Below are 16464 nucleotides of genomic sequence, written 5' to 3'. Positions count from 1 at the left end.
GGTTCATCGCGCTAATATATTTTAGATTTGGACTTTAAAAGGACAAAATAGCTTGCTGTTGTTGGAGCCTGGAATTGAGAGTGAACTGAGTGAGCCATTACTTGTCACTTATGGACAGGCAAGCTACTAGTAGAATTGGTGATTAAGGTCAGTCACAGTCTTTATGATTATAGCCACTGTTTTTTGTTTTATTAATTTCCAAGTTTTTACATTCTTACACATTTTATTATGTAAAACTAAATATTCAGAAAGGGAGAGAGGGCTTAGTGAGATGGTTTTGCAGTTAAAGGACAGGCTTACAACCATGAACAGAAAAGGAAAGAGAAACACACAGTGAAAAGTCATTTACACCTCCTCACCTGTATGTTGTCTGAAGTCTCTAAAGTGAAACATTTTATGCTACTTGCCTGTTGTTGGTTTAAGTGTAGATAAGAGGGTTAGGGATGGAATGGTCGTACGTCACCAAGGCTGACCATAAAGCTAACTGTTTTGCCAAGGATGTCTTTGAACTCCTGACCCACTTGTTTCATCTCTTAAGAACTTGGATTACAGCCGGGCGGTGGTGGCACACGCCTTTAATCCCAGTACTTGGCAGGCAGAGGCCAGCCTGGGCTACAGAGTGAGTTCCAGGACAGCCAAGGCTACACAGAGAAACCCCGTCTTGAAAAAAAACTAAAAAAAAAAACTTAAAAAAAAAAAAAAGAACTTGGATTACCTGTTTGAAGAAAGAGTGGATCTGGAGAGTAGATGTGGGCTTGGTAGATGGCAGGGATTCTGTTTTTCAGCCGGATTTGATGTGAAGAAGGCGTCTTCATGTATATATTAGGAGTTCTTTATTAATAGTTCCTTTCCTTTTTTCAACTAAAATTATCCTTGTGCTTTAGCATGTTCAAATTACTGACTTACGTAGTGTTAAGGTGCTTTTCTTCCCTGAAGCATAGATTGGTACTGTGAAGTACTGTGTAAGCATGAGAAACCTGACTTTGGATCTCCAGCAGTAACCATTGTTCTGGGCTGTACCTCTGTAGCTTTAATGTGCATGTGTGTGTGTGTGTGTGTGTGTGTGTGTGTGTGTGTGTGGGTGTGTGTGTGTGTATGGCAAGTTGGAGGCAATTAGTAGGGTGTGGAGTGGAGAACAGGGGTGCAAGACTTCATCTAAAAAAATAGGATGAAGAATAACTGATGAGAACAACTTGTCCCCTCATTCCACATGCACATGGGCACCTTGTTCACTCCCTACTTCCAAGCCCCTACACAAAAGAAATGCCAGACTATGCCATACTAGGCTTCCAGAGCCACCTTGCTTTTGGCCCCTTAATGAATCTTTAAGGAACCTTGGAAATTTGCCTACAGTGTTTGCTAGGGAGACATTGTTTTATTATTAATAGTCAGTAAAAGTATGTCCTGTCATACTTTGCAAAATGAAGCTAATTTTGAAATTCGTATGTATGTGGAAAGTGCCCTAGTCAAGGATTTCAGTTCTAGAGGGTGAAAGGAGTATGAAATGCTAAGGAGACTCCCTATATAGGGTAGCACAGTGGTCTCCCTAAGGCTGGGTTCCCAGACAGCAGGTTGAGTCTTCAAGAGTCAAGTTTTTGTTTATTCCCAGCACCCTTCTATGCTTTGAGCAAATAGTGAGTCAGAGCTACTTAGAAGTGTGGTGTCCAGTGGTGTATTGACACGCTCGGATACAGAAGAAACTGCATCAGGGAGGTAAACCATTGGGATCTTCAGTAAATATATTACAGCACGCAAGTGACTTGCCAATACTGCTTGTTTAGCAGTTTGCCAGGGCAATGGCAGTATGGATTTTTGAATTAGAAGGGAAGGGCTGTTCTTTCTCTGTGCAGGAACATCTACGTGATGTCTGGGGAGGAAATTGATTTGGAGAACAAAATGCAGCTGCCTTTATGCCATTTGAAAGGCTTCTCTAGATTCATGAGTGAAAATAAAAAGATTGCTTTAGGGGTTAGAAAAGGGTGTCTTAACACTGATAGACATCTTAGTCCAGAATGGAAAGTGGGGAGGAAAGGCATTCTGTCCACATACTGCCTACAACTAAGGGGCTTGCTCCACTCAGGGCTTTTGTTGTTGTTTTTTGTTTGTTTGTTTGTTTTGTTGTTGTTGCTGTTGTTTGGCACATGGAGCCCAATTCATTATGAAGGCTGAAGTTGAACTCCTGATCCTCCTGTTTCTGCCTTAAAAGGATTGGGATAATAGGCATGTGGCATCATTCACAACTATTTCTTCTATCTATCTATCTATCTATCTATCTATCTATCTATCTATCTATCTATCTTTAATGATCTTTCTGAGATGAGCTATACCACTGTAGCTGAGTTAACTTGAGATCGCTTTGTTCTCCCCAGGTGTAGTTTACTGGAGTAAGCCACCATGCCCAGTCCAGATAGTTGTTCTTAATATTTTGGTTCCCAGAGGTTCTTGTTTCATTACTGTGGAGTAAGCTTTATTGGTGTTAGGGTAACTGTTGACTCCTTTAGCCAAGGAGCTTTTTGGGAATTACAAGAACTTCCTATCATTTCCCTCTTCTTTGTGGGTGGATATTAATTGCATCCTTTCCAATGATACATTCAGTAAGTAAGAAAAGGGACAAGTAAAATTAGTGGTGACCAAAGCAGCTCCCTACAGGTAGTTATTTGCAGGGGGAGGGGTGTTAACAAATCTGTTAGCAATATTTATAAACTCCATTCATGCTCTTGGCCTTGCACATCTTGCTCAATTTATATTTCCATCTTATTTCTGTTTTTCAATCCTGGCATTTGTTCTTTTCTCTCTGCCTGAATTCACTTCATTTTTCTCATTGTAATTGTAAAGTCTTATTTTATTGATTTTTCTCTATAGATCATAAGCATTAAAACCCCAAATACAGCCCTTGTTGGCTTCCTCTACCCTTTAAAAAATATAAAATCATTAAAATGACAAACATAGGCCAGCCAGCAGTGTGGCTCTCAAGTATTTAATATATCTACCAGGGGAAATAAAGTGGGTTGGGGTTTTGTTTTATTTTGTTTTGCATTCCATTTACAAAGATGGATGAACAATAAATAAGACTTGGTTCATTTTTATAGAAGTGGGACTCAACAGGATAAGTGGTAGAGGTGTGTAAGTGTGTTTTAGATTCTTTTAAATGTAACAAAACTGTGAATTTGAAAAAAAAAAAATTGTCCTCCTGAAGATAAAGAGGTTTGTTTGCATAGGTACTAGAGTAAGTTGCATGGTTAGAGAAAGTTTCAAACCTTGAAACGGATGTGTGTGTATGTGTGTGTGCATGCATGTGTGTTTGTGTAGGGGTACTGTCTTCATGTGGTTTTGTTTTTGCTATGAAGTCTGTGAAGTGCTGTGTAGAAGACTTGTATAATCACTTTTCTGTATCTATCACAGGTCTTGAGATGTTGGTTGACTTGACAGCTGTTGCCTAAATGTTAATGTTGAGAGAAGCAAAAACAAGAACAGAAAAACTCTGAGGGCAGAGAAAAGTGTTATGGTTGAAAGTGGCAGCAGATATTTATTTTCTTTATTTTGAAGAATTGCTCTGTTAATTTCCCAAGTTAGTCATGAATTCCCAAGTTTCATGAGCCTCCTGCCTCAGTTTACCAAGTAGCTGGAACTACAGACATGGGCCACTGCTTCTGGCTGACATGCTGAAAGTTGAGGCTTTTAGCATTTAGGAGAAAGTTCTTATGTCTGTGATAAGTACTTAGGATGAAGAAGGGCAGAGCACAGTAGGCCTATTCTCAGGGGCTGAAAAGTAAGTAGTCCAGCTGTCTGTATAGAAAGCACTTCAAGCACTGGTTGTTGACAGCTGCTTTGACCTGCCAGTGGCTGGGGTTTCAGAGCCTCCCCATGTGTAAATAGGCTTACCCTCTTATGTTTTGGGGCCATGAGCTTCCTTGGAGCCAGTGTCTATACAACTGCAGAGAAGACTGGAATTGGCCCACTGAAGTTTATCCACCACCCATATTTTTTAGCTGACCAAAGGCCAAAATCCTAGTGCTAAATTCAAGAGGGGGAACTGCTGACTAGTAAGAACCTAGTAGGAAACCTGTTTCTTATTGACAGACAACCTTGGGTGTTGGAGTACTGTTGAAGTAAATGAAGGATATTTTGACTAATGCTTTCTGTAAGGGCACCTAGAGTTTTCCTGCTGGTTGTTATATTTGTATTTGTTTCTATTTCTTGATTGATTTACAAAGAACTTGACTCAGTTCCCTAGCAGTGTTTTTAAACAATACTTTTAGCTATTGTTGTGGCCAGATATAGTACGGGTTCAATATGTGAAAAGTGATTTAAAATACGTTTTTTTTCATCAGCTTCTGGGATTGCTCTTGTCAATTTCCTTCACTTCTGAGATTGATATTGCTCATTGTTTTTTGTGGAATGAGTGCCATTGCTGCTTCTCAGACTCAGGCAGAGTCAGTGAAGAGCTTTTTGAGTAGACTTTGCATTGTGAGAATATTAGTATTGACACTGTCTATAATCTGGAGTACAGTTGGAAGACCAGATTCTGTTGTTTGTCCCCTACTAGTTAATATGGTTGCACAGGGGAGATGAATGTGGCTCCTTTTCCAAGTCTATTACTCAGGAGGACTGTAAATTTGATTGGCTGTTACAATTCTAGCAGAATCATTCGATTTGAGAGCAATAGAAAGATAAGATATCCAATTACTCAAATGATTTGCAGGGTTAGCCAACGTTGTCATGGAGACATGAGTTGGAACAAATTAAATTTTAAGCAATAAAATAATCTTAAAGCCCGTCTGGGAACAAGAAAATTTGGCAGTAGCACTTACCTGAATTGAATCTTAGCTTGACACGATGTTGTTTGACATTGATATACTGTGGGGGCCTAAACTTATATATGATACATTATCTTTAAAAAATAGCCACCTCAACCAGTGAAGGAAAATATTGATATAAAATCAAGGGGCATGAACATTTATTCTGTGGCTTAAAGGATAATTGGCCTTAGGTTCCTAAGATGTTTTATATTTAAGGATTTAAATGCCTTAAAGCTGAAGTGGCTTTGATTGGACATTTTAAGAAAAGATTGATTTAGCAGCCACATGAGTTTCAGGGGTGCTCTGCTCCTGTGTGTTTGCAAATGCAGTAGAAATTCTGAGGTTGCCTCTCAATGGGGATGGAGGTGTAAGCATGCATATGTCTGTATGCACAATTGAGATTTTGACATATACTGTGCTGAAAGTACATGTTTGTATTTGCTAAGTTTTCTACTTTGTGGTGTCACTTGCAGACTGGAAAACTGTTCCAAACTTCAGTTGATGACCTAAAACCCGAGTAAGCACTGCCTGGAGGTCTAGACGTTATTCCCCTTATTACTACATTGCTTAACTGGTTCCTGGTTTGTGCTCTGGGTTTGAAACCGTGCCCTGGATTTGAAACCAGCAAAATGCCCAGAAGCAAGGTGGCGGGCGGACGTTTTACCCACATGCCTGTTAGGTAGATGGAGATGAAAACTGGTCTGAGGTTGAGCCATTTGCCACATTCTCACAGCCTTCGATTTTCCTCTCATCCTAACCACAGATCATTTTAAATGATTCAGTAATGACCAAAGTGCAATATTGACCTTTATTCCCTGTTGGATTACTGTGTTTCACAGTCCAAATGACAGGAAGTCTATTCAGTTCTGCAGAATGAGTGCAGCATTATTGAGTCAGCCTGGCCCTGTGGGAACCACACAAGTGCAGACCAGTGTAACAGAATACGTGGGTTAAATTTGGTTTCTGATGCTCTGGGAAATGAGAGCTGGCATGTCCTGGAACCCACACAGTTAGTGAGAGAATATCTGGGATGTTTTCTGAAAACACTCACATGCATTGATTTGTCTGCTTTTAAAGTAACTTGTGACTTGGGTCTGGCCCTGATGTAAATTTCTCTCATTTTTGTCACCTGGCTTGCTGTTATTCCTGTTGTACTTCTATGAACCCTAGGATGACAGTATAAAACCATGTTTTATAATTACAAATGGGCATGACTGTGCATTTGGGCACTGTTTTCTTTGGCATAATTATTCTTATGTATATTTTGGTTAATCTATGTAGCCAAATATCCCATCTCTTCTATACAACTTCCAGTTTTTCTTCAGAATGCAGGTAGGTTGTTGTTACCTTGGAAGACTGGTAATTTTTTTTTTAAATTGGATTTCTCTATAGGTTATATTTCAGTGTTGTAACTCCTACTTGCATAAAGCACTGATTTAATTTGTAGTTAAAGTATAATTCTCCATTGCTTGCCTTAAGAAAAGTTGCATCAATATCCAGTAAGTCTGTATATACCCAAGTCATTGTGCAGACTGTCTTCTAAATAGTGAAGTTTTTCTGGGGGTTATGCTTTGAAAGTTTTTAGTGTTTAAAATTTGTTCTAAAATGCTTTGGAAATTTTTTTCTTGGACAGCTGTCTGTTCAAAGTGGTTTCTTTTCTTTTGTCTTTTTTTTAAAGAGAGAGGGGAGAGGACAGATTGGCCTTTTACTTTTTTATTTTTAATTTTTTTTAAAGATTTATTTTATTTATTTTATGTGTATAAGTACATTGTAGCTGTATGGATGGCTGTGAGCCATCATGTGTATGGCTGCTGGGAATCGAACTCAGGACCTCTGCCGCCCTGCTCGCTCTGGCCTCGCTTGCTCTGGCCGCTTGCTCCAGAGTAATTCACCATAGCTGTGGGCATCAGATCTCATCATGGGTGGTTGTGAGCTACCATGTGGTTGCTGGGATCCCAACACAAGAGTCAGTACTCCCACCTGCTGAGCCATCTTGCCAGCCCTCAAAGTGGTTTCTCACTTGTAGCCCTTATACTGGATGAGCATAGCTGGTACTAGTCCTTAGACCCTGATACTTAGCATGGAAGAAACTCCCCTGCTCCTTCCCTACAGTTTTCTCTTCTGGATACTCTGGAGCTTTGCCTGTTTTCTGATGTTGATTGAAAAGAGATTTAAGCATGCTTACCTGGGAAACTTCTTTACTGATAACTCAGACTGGGAAATGCAAAGATAGTTCAGAGGCTGGGTTTTTCAAATTAAAATTAAGTTATTTGTGACATATACATGTCACATGCACAATCACTCTGCTGGGCCATGGCTGTCCTTGGTCTACTTCTTGTGTCATAGTCAGAGTAGCAGCTTTACTGAGATGCCTCTTGGGAAGAGCAACTGCTACCATGCGTGTACAGGTAATTTAGCTATATATAGCATGTTTATAAAGTTAGGAAACCGCTGGCCCGCAGTTGCATCCACCATCCAAGATTTCAGTGTATTAAGGAAGCACACGTGCAAAACTGTTTTTCCATTGATGGCCAGGAGGTAAACCACGGGGGTAAAGGGCCTTTGTTGTGTCACAATGGACAGGACAAAACAGAGGTCACAGCTGTCTGGAAGTCAGTGCCAACCAAATATAAGTGACTTGTACCTCAGTAATAGCTGAAGTAAATGGAGTGTTGTTTGTATCGTTGCAGTGTACCCCACCTTGTCAAAGAGATACTTCTGCTTTTTAGCCAGTGTTTGACTTGGTGTCCCTGTGTGGAATTTTAGTTGGCAGGTCATGTCTTGGTTATGCAGTTGCGATTCTAGTCTTCTGGGGATGATGATGATAATGTTGATGATGTAATCATCATTGGCTTTTCCTCCTACTAATCTTGTTGTAGGTATTTTGCTTTAAGAGCACCAGAAACTGTCTGTATTTCCGTTCTGTAACAAGTCAATATGATTTCATGTGAACAGGCCTTTTGTGAACTTTGTAACAAGGGTTTCTGAATAATAGAAATGAGCCAGTTACAAGCCTAAACAGCTGTGATGCTTTTGTCAAAGATGCAGCTTTACCAAAGTGACAAATTAAAGCCCAAATGTTCTGCTTGGCAACAGTTGGGTCAAAACATTTAAATCATTAATTAGAAGGAGCTGAATGGGGGTGGTGGTGGTGGTGGTGGTGTGCAACTTACACAAATACATCACAGGCTCAGACCTCATCTTAGAAAATGCAACTGAATTCTTTGGGGGAAAAATTAGGGCAGCCCTCAAGTGAGGCCTGACAAGCTTGTCATTTGCAAATAAATCAAAAGACCATCATTGCAGGAAGGAGACCCAGTGAATAGAGTTGCTTTGTCATTCTTTGATGAGCCCCACATTCAAGCCTGCTATTAAAAATGAATGCATTCAAGAGGCTCTGCATTAAGAACATAAACAATTAAGGGCACTTGAGCTGGTCTGTTGAAAGCTCCTGAAGAGAAGAGATGGCAGAGTTTTCTTCATTCTGCCTCCAGAGCCAGAGAATGGGAGCAATTAGTGTTGCGATCTTCACCCAGGCAGCCTTCTGCGTTTTTTTTTCCTATTTTTTTTCCCTTCTTTCCTTCTCTGAGCCCCTCCTTGTTTTCAGAGAGACTGAGTATAAAGATGAGGAGTGAAAGAGATTGCTGAGCCCAGTTGGAAAGGTTCAGGTTTATCAAGTGTAGAGGCTGCCAAGTGACGGGGAGAGGCAACATAAATGTTATTATCTGCAGTAACTGTGGTAAGTTCTGCTTGGCTGTCCCACCAAAGCTTTCTATCCTTTGGTGCTCTTGGTTTTGTTTTAGTTAAAAGTTTTAAGAAGGTCCATTTATATTGCCGCAGGAGTTGGGAACCGTATCTGAATAGTACCTGAGATTATACAAGAGACAAATGCGATTCTGGGTCCTTCCTGGGTTTGTGTTCTTGTCTTGGTCTTGTTTCGTGGAACTGTAAAGAAGGCTGCTCATATGTTATAACTAGGCTTTGGAGAGAATTCTGAATGTACTACCAGGTTGTTCTGACCTTAGGCTTGTTATTTTAACCTTTGAGTCCGTTTCCAGGAGGAATTGGTTTGAAATTTAGAGAGATGTCACAGGGCCAGGCTGGAGTTGTGAGTCCCCACAACTTAAGGAGCACCTACGAACTGGGAGAAAGAATTGCAAGTTTCCAGGCCCAGATCTCTGGCAGAAGCCCTGGAATTAAGGGAGCTGCTCTAGAGATCCCGATTAGACACCATGGATCACCTCAATTTGAAGATAACCCATATAACAGTGCTGTTGCCTAGGGGTGTAGTATGTGCCAGGCCTGTAGTCCATTCCTGGAAGTAAGACAATAACAAAATCAATTCTACATCCTTTTAATTTAGATTTTTCCAATATGTCAGTTATTTTATTGACATTAAGTGTATTTTAAGCAGAATTCTACTCCCAGTGTGTTAGAATTTTGGATTACCTTACTGGTTCTTGAGCATGTTGCTAATACCAGGGGTTACAATGTGAAACCAGAGTGGGAAATACCTTAAAGGTTACTCCTTCCTGAAAATGGGCTGGGACCACTGGGTGAGATTTGCAGTGCAGTGTAAATAGCACTGTGGAGGCAGTTTGTATACATACAGACTGAACTAACTTTAGACATGCCAGAGTTACCTTCAGGAACTAGATATGCATTTGTGAATTGTGCTCCCAGGTGGGGAAGAGTAACAGATATTAGTGTAATGTTCTTTGTGGTGAAGATACTGACTATAGCTTGCTTGCTTAAGACTTATAAGTTGGAGTTGGAATTCATAGCTCATAGTTGAGTTGCTTGTAAAATCATGTTCTGGTATGCAGAGCCTTTTGGTCAGAGCAGTAAGAGTTCAGTGACCCTGTTTTTATAGGTCACAGGACCTACTTGTTATGATGCCATATCAGCTGAGGGGTGACAAGGCTTGTTTTGATTGTATGTCTACCCAGTTGCATTGCTTTCCAAATAAGTCTTGAGTTTATCATCTTTGGGTATGGAGCTTCTAAACTTCCTTTACTGTGTTAGTAAATCATTTTCTTTAAGTGTTGATTTCTATATTTATAGTATTTTGAGGATGGGCAGAGAGGCAAGTATGTAAATAATATCAGGGACTGCTAACATAACTGCTCTCTGGGTTGTGGGGTTGACAGCTTTTATTTTTCTTAAGAAATAACAAATTGGAATAATTCATTAAGAGATCAGAAAGTGAGGTTGAGGGAGTCATGGATACTCTTAAAATACAACATAATCACCTTTTGTTTGGGATATCTTCTTGCAGTACCAAACTACACATGTGCATGCAGATGTACACATTACTACAAGGTTTCTCTTGCTCCTTACTCCATCTAGTGAACATATTGGCCATTTTAGAATCAGCATACATACATATTTAATAGTTACTTTCTGTGTCAACTTACTGAGAGTTGGTGTGTATTGACCATTCCTTTAATATTAGACAGTTGATTTATCAGGAGGTAAATGTTAGGTTTTTCAGAATACGGGATGGTTGTAATGTATTGCACTACTCCACATCCTCCCTCTCCCCCCCTTTTGCTTTGAAGCCAGCTCTACAGTTAATTTTTTCCACATATGGCATACTTTGCAATTTGAATTATTTCCTTAGGATAATCTTTTAGCTGTAGGAGAACAATTCTAAGTTTGGATAATTTTCTTTATCATTTGTGAGGCCAAATGTCAGTTCCCAGTACTGCCTAAAACAAAACCAAAAATGACTACTGTATTAGTTTACTGGCCTCAGTGACATGTATTGAGTGCAGTTTTCCTGAATACTCAAATTAGATTTTAATACAAAGTTTATCTTCTCAAATATAAGCTCATGCAGCCCAGGTTCAACTCAACTTTGCTCAGTAGCTGGAGATGACTGTTGACTCCCTCTTCTGCCATAACACTCAGTTTTATGGGATGCTGTAGATTGCAATATGTGTGTGTGTATGTGTGTGTGTGTGTGTGTGTGTGTGTGTGTGTGTGTGTAAATAATTTTAAGTTATAACAAGTTCCAAATGGCCCACCATACTTTAAAAAAAAAAAATCTCACGAGCACTTCATTTACTGTATTTCTCTAGGCCTCAAGATTGGCTCAGGGAAACCAAAACCAAACCAAACGGGGGAAAAAACTGTAATAGCTTTGTCAGCCTTTAGTGTAAGCACTACTTTTGTAGGATCCTTCACTTGGTAATTTAATCCTGGTGGAGTTTCAACTGACTTTGGGCAGAGTGCTACAGGACTGTCTAGAGACCCTTGGGCAGTTACTCTTACCCAGTCCTTACCCTGCTTTGAGCCTCAAATGGCACTCATTATGCATTAACTTTGGGTGTAGAGGAGAAGTGCATGAGCCCGGGGAATGGGCTCTTTAGTCCTTGTAATTGAACAAAGTGTGAGGAATATGAGAATGCTGAGCTTTTAGGAATAGAATCCTGACATTGTCACACACAGTTCCCCCAGGGACACACTTTAGTTTAAAAGCCTCGTACAATATTTCTAGTTTTCATCCATTGCCGGGTTTTGAGGTATCTTTTAGTGTTAGCTCCTTGAAAATATGCCTGCACCTCAGCATCATTGTTATTTTGGTAGACTTAGGGATCAAACCTATGACTTTCGTGCATGGAGAGTGTTTTGCTCACACATTATTATTATTATTATTATTATTATTATTATTATTATTATTATTATTATTATTATTAAATCTTTTTTTACAGTCCAGTCGTTATCCCCCTCCCAGTCTGCTCACTGACTGTTGTTCCTCATGCCATTCCTCCTCCCCTCCAGTTTCTAAGAGAATGTTCCTACCCCCACCAGACCTGAGGCCTCAAGTCTGTCTAGAATTAGGTGTACCTTCTTTCACAGGCAGTCCTTGGCTGTATATGTGTTGGGGGCCTCATATCAGTTGGTGTACGCTGCCTGGTTGGTGGCTCAGTGTCCAGGTTATATGTGACTGCTGGTTTTCCTGTGGGGTCACCCTCCTCCTCTGCTTCTTCCAGCTTTTCCCTAGTTTAACCACAGGGGTTCATTGGTGGGATGTAAGTATCTGCATCCCACTCTTTCATCTGCTTGTTGGGCCTCTCTGAGCACAGCCATGCTAGGCTCCTATCTGGAAGCACATCATAGCATCAATAATACTGTCAGACCTTGGAGCCTCCCATTGAGATAGATCCCAATTTGGGCCAGTCACTGAACCTCCTTTCCCTCAGTCTTTTCTCCATTTTGGTCCCTACAGTTCTTTTAGACAGAAACAATTCTGGGTCAGAGTCTTTGACTGGGATGACAACCTTATTCCTCTACCTGATGCCCTGTCTTCTACTGGAGATAGACTCTACAAGTTCCATCTCCTCACTGTTGGGCATTTCATTAAAGGTCCCTCCCGTTGAGTCCTGAGCAACTCTTACCACCTAGGTCTCTGGTACATTCTAGAGGGTCCCCTGAGTTTCCTGTTTCTATTCTTTCTGCTAGCCCTCAGGGCTCCACTCCTTTTTCCCCACCCTCAATATCTGATCATGTTCCGCCTTTCCCCTCCCTGTCTCTTCTCCCTAGATACCTCTCTCCCTCTGCCCCCCCCATCCCCCTTTCCCCAAACCCCTACCCTGTGATTGCTTTCTTCTCCCTCTCAAGTGAAATTGAAGCTTCCTCACTTGTGCCCTTTGGCTTGTTAACTTTCTTGAGTTCTGTGGATTATATCCTGTGTATTCTGTACTTTTTTCTTTTTTTCTTTTTTTTTTGCTAATATCCACTTATTAGTGACTATATACCATGCATGTTTTTTTGGGTCTGAGTTAACCTCACTCAGGATATTTTCTAGTTCCATCCATTTGCCTGTAAAACTCTGTCCCAAATTCCTAAATACTGAATTGTTCATGGACTGGGAGGCAGAGGTAGTTGGATTTTTCTGAATTTGAGGCTAGGCTGGTCTTAACAGGCCTGTGTGGAAAAAAAAAAGAAGGGTCCCAAGTACTGGATTATAGGCATGTGGCACCATACTCAGCTAACATCTGAGGCTAGTATTCTCTTCAGTCTATTTTTGGTAGAGTGTTACTGTACTGCTTTGTCCTAATAGCTTATCTAATGTATCTTGGGCATTAAATTTAGGGGTACAGGGTGAATCAGCTATGTACTTCAGTCAGGTTTGACGCTGATGGCATGTTCAGTAAGGATCTGGGAGGGTGAAAGCTTGTATGAATGTTCAGTGAAGTCCTGTCCTCATGTCTCCATCATGTTATAGTGAGAAAGTGTATGACAGAATTATATAATATGTGATTGTTTAGCATATATACACACACATATATATGTATATATATATTTATATATATTTAGTTTATATATATTTATATTTAGTTTATATATATATTTAGTTTATCAATTGACAGTGAGTGTGAGGATCATGAGGAGCACAGAGTGTACTTGTTGTGTTATAAGCGAAGGCACTGTCTTAGGGTTTTATTGCTATGAAGAGACACCATGACCAAGGCAACTCTTATAAAAGAAAACATTTAATTTGTGGCTGGCTTACAGTTTCAGAGATTAAGTCCATTGCCATCATTGTATAAATGCATGGCAGCATCCAGGCAGACATGGTGCTGAAAGAGTAGCTAAACGTTCTACATCCTTATCCAAAGGCAGCCAGGAAGAGCATGGATGTGTTTCACACTGGGTGTGGCTAGAGCATTTCAGACCTGTGAACCCTGCCTCTGCAGTGATACGCTTCCTCTAATAAGGTTACACCTCTACCAATAAGTCTACACCTCCTAAATAGTGCCACTCTTTATGGACAGTCGTTCAAACACATGAATCTATTGAGACCATACCTATTCAAACTACCACAGTTGACTCTAGGGATGTCACGAGGGCTTGGAAGACATCTTGGGTTTGTACAGCACTTTGGAATAGAATACCTGTAGCTTATACATTAGTTCACTTTACTTTGATGGAGCTCCAAACAGAGCAGTCATATTCCTGTTATTCAGATAGCACATTTATGATCTGGCAGTTGAATCTTAATTTCAGGATATCTGGTACTGGTTTGCTGAGGTGTGAATCTAAAGTTTTGGGTTATGAGACCTCTTACAAGGTTAAACCAAGAAGGGGAACAAACAGGGATGATTGTGCTAGACAGGTCAATTATACCCCTGCCTTCTGCAACCTTGGTGGGTGGAGGTATTTCAAAGAGAGTAAGGCTTATGCTGGGAACTTTGACTTGGCATTTCTGAGTAGAGAGCCAGACCAATAGCTCAATGGCTAAGAGTACTTGGAATATAACCCCAGAAGCCATGCAGAGTCTCATGCACTTGTGAGAATAGAGATGGGGGTATTGCTGGGGCAATGCTGGTTGCCTACCTAGTCAATGAATCTTGCTTCTGATAAGGAACATGCAGGATACACACTCCCTCCACCAGCTTCAGCCTGGATATAGACATCCTCACTTTTTATGTACTTATACCACACATACTAATAAAACACACACAGTTCTGTATGGAGAGCTGTTTGAGTTGGCAATGGTCTCCAGATGCTTAAAGTGTTGTTTCTGCCTTAAAGTGTCAGTTGTAACCTAACAGTACCAAAAATATTTTTAGCTTTGAAAGTAAAATCCTTCGCAGGTGGAAAACAGAGTTAACAAGATAATATTTTAGTAGATGGTCTAGTTTTCAAGAAAGGTGGAAGTTGGGCTTTTAAAGTCTTTAAAATAAGTTTTTTTGAGGATTTATTTATTTTATTTGACAAGGGTTTTGCATGCATGTAAGTGTGCATACCACACATATTCCTGGTGCCAGAAGACCATAAGGATCTCCTGGAATGGGAGTTATGCGTTATGAGCCATGGTATGTTCTGGGGAACAAACCTATGTCTTTTACAAGAGCAGCAAATGATCCTTAATCACCAAACTATCTCTTCATCATCTAGTTTGGGAAACTCTTAATATTAACTAGGATAGGGCCTCTTATAACCTACTTGCCAGCATTGAAACCTAGAATAGAAACATGGATGCAAAACATTGCTGTTCGTTAATTCATGCAACAATAAGAGTTTTATCACAGTGCCTTTGGTATTTAGAAGACAATAATTCATTTATTCATTCATTCATTCATTCCCCACCCCAACTACTGTCATCAACATTGTGAAGAGAATCAAGGGGAACATTTAGGAAGTTTGGATGTGGAAAGTGGAGAAGCTGTTTGAAGAACTCACAAAGCATTATTAGGTGCATATAGCATCCTCACTGCCAGGAGGAAGGCACTGTTGTTAGTATCATACATGTTGACAAAGTTGTGCAGCTTAGCAACTTGTAAGTAGAAGAAGCGAAGACTTGGACTGAGTTCTGGTTTTCTGAGCAAGTGGTTTGAGTTTGCTTTAGAGACCTGGCACGTAGGACTTGTTAGTATTAAAATATGATCTCTTACTCTGGGCTTCTGTAGGTGAAGTGAGTAGCTGGAATGATGGTGGCCCGAGGCCACTGAACTTATCTGTTACTGTTTTGTGTTATTTTAGCCTTTGTCATGCTTCTGTAATGTGCTCTGTATTCCTGTGTTCATGTGTTACATATTCCAAATGAGATGTGATACTCCTTACTTTTCATGTTTGGAGATCATACTCATTACCTGTGCGTATATATCAGGCAAGTACATACCTTACTTGTGAGTTTTATCTCCAGTCATGCATTTATTACTTAAATTTATTTTGTATGTTTGATTGTTTTGCAGACATTTGTGAATTTATAGCACATTCATGTCTAGTCTTCACAGAGACCATAGGGTCCCATGAATGGGAGTTACAAGTTGTTATGAGCCACCATGTAGGTGCTAGAAACTGAACCCCAGACTTCTGTAAGAGAGCAACCAGTGCTTTTAACCACTGAAACATCTCTTTAGTCCTATGTATATCACTTCTACAATTGAAAACTTTAAATGCATTTGAAAGAGAATGAACAGATTGATGCTTGGATGTGTAGAAGCTGGGTAATGAGTACTACACAAGGCATTTCTCTACTCCTGTGTGCATGTGCTAGTGAGTGCATTGCATAACTGCCAAAGAGGCAGGAAAGGGAAAATGTTTGTGTGCTTTGTGGGAGAGCCTTGACTTTGAGTTAATTACCTTGAGTGGATGAGTGGTAGTGATAAATGAACTAGACTTATTCACAGGCCTCTGTGAGTTCTGTTTTGCATCTGGCACAGCTTTTCTAGTTTTGGCTTCTTGGCTAAAAGAAGGTCATGGGGTTTGTTCCCTACACAAATCATATCCCCTGCCTGTACATTCCTTCTATAATGTGCTCTATAATGCCATTCTATTGGTTGTCTGGAGAATTGGATTGGTATAAATCAAGTCCCATGAAACCAAAGAACTAGTCTGCTCACAGAACTGGAATCAAGTTGGAAGACAAAAGATAACTCCTACATATACCTTATTGTAGTTCTTGCTTTCTTCTGGGCATGACCTGTTTACTTTGTAATTTTCTTCTCATGATCCTTTCCCCAACTTCTGTTTTCTTCTTAGTCTTAAATACCTTATATTGGCTTTGAAATCATTATGTAGTAGAAGACTGTGAACTTCTCCAATTCCCTTATATATGATCATATGTAGTCATTAAACCTAGGGGTTCATGTATCCATCCTGTCAATTGAGCTACATCGCTTGCCCTCTAGATTCTTTCTATTGCCTAATC

General features: G+C 40.1%; 1 protein-coding gene across 7 annotated transcripts in view; it reads left to right on the top strand.

Annotated features, from left to right (window-relative positions):
* The window catches only part of Tle1 (TLE family member 1, transcriptional corepressor), a 90723-nt gene that overhangs the window by 12772 nt on the left and 61487 nt on the right, over positions 1-16464 (top strand). Inside the window, exon 1 of one of the 7 annotated variants that reach the window (XM_031377678.1) lies at positions 21-147. The exons of the other annotated variants lie outside the window; for them this stretch is intronic. The gene's annotated coding sequence lies outside the window, so the exon portion shown is untranslated. Of the gene's footprint in view, positions 1-20; positions 148-16464 lie in introns of those variants that run through there. 7 annotated transcript variants of the gene reach the window in all.

The sequence above is a fragment of the Mastomys coucha genome, unplaced genomic scaffold (genome assembly GCF_008632895.1).
Source record: "Mastomys coucha isolate ucsf_1 unplaced genomic scaffold, UCSF_Mcou_1 pScaffold18, whole genome shotgun sequence".
Classification (NCBI taxonomy): Eukaryota; Metazoa; Chordata; class Mammalia; order Rodentia; family Muridae; genus Mastomys; species Mastomys coucha.
This window is presented reverse-complemented; position numbering and strand designations above follow the sequence as displayed.